Raw genomic sequence first — 484 nt, 5'->3', positions numbered from 1 at the left:
AATTAATGTTACTAAAAAGAGGACTGGCATTTTCCCAGCAGTTTCTGACAGTGGGTATCTGACACCTGGGAGATGTGTCCAGTTTCAAACATTGAGCTCCTTTGTCTCCCCAAATTGCAGCCACTTTGAGGACCACAGATCCTATTTCAGGACATGGGATAATGAAGCCAATATTTGAACAGATCTTAAAGCACAAAATGCTGGAGTCGCTATGCGTGGTTCAAGTGGCTGCATTATTTTACCTGAAACATTTGTCCCAATCACACACCCAAACGCAGTTTTAACTTCTCCCATAAGCAACAGATCCGTGATGTTGTGATCCCACTGGTGCCGTCTCAGCTAGGCAGCTTGTGCCACGCCGTCAGCCCCATGTCCACTCCGATCTCCTCGGGCGTGGCTGGGCCCTTCTCGTCCTTTTATAGGACACCTGAGGCTGGTCTGGCCATCAGTGGCGGGGCAGGCAGAAGGCACTCACTCTCCCAAG

This window comes from Myotis lucifugus, unplaced genomic scaffold (assembly GCF_000147115.1).
Source record: "Myotis lucifugus unplaced genomic scaffold, Myoluc2.0 scaffold_8, whole genome shotgun sequence".
Taxonomy (NCBI): Eukaryota; Metazoa; Chordata; class Mammalia; order Chiroptera; family Vespertilionidae; genus Myotis; species Myotis lucifugus.
This window is presented reverse-complemented; position numbering follows the sequence as displayed.